We start from the raw sequence: 1896 nt of genomic DNA, 5'->3' as shown, positions 1-1896 counted from the left end.
CTTCAACCCATCCAGTGAAACTTTAGGGACTAGCAAATAGCATGAGTCAGTCAGGTATTTATATGCCAAGAACTGGGAGGACAAATATAAGCAGAAATGCAAACCATACCCTTGAGAGGCTTACATTCTTATGAGGAACACAACATACAAAAGGAAGTTGAAAAGGTAGGAGGAATGAAGAGAGAGCATGAGATCCTTGTAGAGATCAACCTATTTGGCACTCTGAAAAGGGCTGAGTCTACAAAGACAAAACAAAAAAAACAATTCCTAGCCCCAAGGGGCTCCTGATGAATAGGATATCTCATAAGTACAAAGGAATCTTTACACATTAATCTGATAAAGAAGATTCACAGTGCTTTGAAGTGATAGAGGTACTAGAGACAGGAGAACAAAAAAGAAAATTGACATAAAATAACTTTGACCAGCAGTTAGAATTAGAAAAAAAATATTTTCTTTTATTTATTTTGTATGATATCTGAAAAAACAAAATTGACCAGATGACAAAAGGAGAACAAAACATCACTGAGGAAAAGAACTCATTAAAAATTAGATTTGGTCAAATCATAAAAAAGGTACAAAATTATATTGATGAAAAATAACTGCTTAAAAATCAGAATTGGTTAAATAGAAAAAGAGTTACAATAGCTCACTGAAGAAAATAATTCCTTAAAAATTATAATTGGGAAATTGGGAACTAATGTGACATCAAGAAACAATAAAAGAATAAAGAATGAAAAAGACAGAAGAAAACATGAAATATCTCATAGGAAAAATAACTGTCTTGGAAAACCAATCAAGGAGAAATCATTTAGGAATTATTGAAATTCCTGAAAATGATCAAAAAGAGAGCCACAACATCAAATTTCAAGAAGTTATAAAGAAAACTATCCTGATATCTTAGAACCAGAGGGTGAAATAGAAATTGAAATAATCTACCAATCATCTCCTGAAAGAAATCTCAAAATTAAAACTCCCAGGAATGTTATAATGAAATTCCAGAGCTCCTAAGTTAAGGAAAAAAATACTGAAAGCACTCAGGAAAAAAAAAATTCAAACACTGTAGAACTACAGTAAGGATCAGACAAGATTTAATCATTGTTACATTAAAGTAGCCATATCAATATTATTATAAGTACTTATTCAGTGCTATACCATTCAAACTACCATAGAGTTTTTTTACTGAACTAGGAAAAATATTAACAAAATAAATCTGGAATAATAAAAGGTCAAAATTATCAAGAAAATCAACTAAAAGAAAATGTGAAGGAAGGTGACCTAACAATATTCTATTTCAAACTATATTACAAAGCAGTAATCATCAAAACAATCTGGTCCTGGCTAAGAAATAGAGTGATAGGTCAGTAGGATAGGCATAGATTAGTTTTACAATATGTAGTAGTAAATGGCAGGACAGCTAAGTCCTGGAATCAGGAGGACCCGAGTTCAAATGTGACCACAGACATTCAACACTTATGTGTGACTTTGGGCAAGTCCCTTAACCTAATTGTCTTTCATCCAGGATGACCTCCAGTTGTCCTGATCCATATATGACCACTGGACCCAGTTGACTCTAGAGGAGAATTTCATCAGACAAAGCAGAGCACCTCCTCACTCATATGCAATTCCAGTACATGTCATGGCATCACCTCCCTGATGTCAGAGTCTTCTCCAAGAACAAAGGGCAAACAACAAAAATAAATGACAATAGTAATCTATTATTTCATTAATCCAAAAACCAAACTTTGGAAATAAGAACTCACTCCTTGACAAAAAATGTTGGGAAAACTGGAAAGCAGTTTGGCAGAAACTAAGCATAAACCAGCATCTCACAATGTAAACCAAGATAAGGTTAAAATAGATTTATGTTAGGAAGATATCAGCAAATTGGGGGAAATG

Source organism: Macrotis lagotis, chromosome 1 (assembly GCF_037893015.1).
Source record: "Macrotis lagotis isolate mMagLag1 chromosome 1, bilby.v1.9.chrom.fasta, whole genome shotgun sequence".
Classification (NCBI taxonomy): domain Eukaryota; kingdom Metazoa; phylum Chordata; class Mammalia; order Peramelemorphia; family Peramelidae; genus Macrotis; species Macrotis lagotis.
This window is presented reverse-complemented; position numbering follows the sequence as displayed.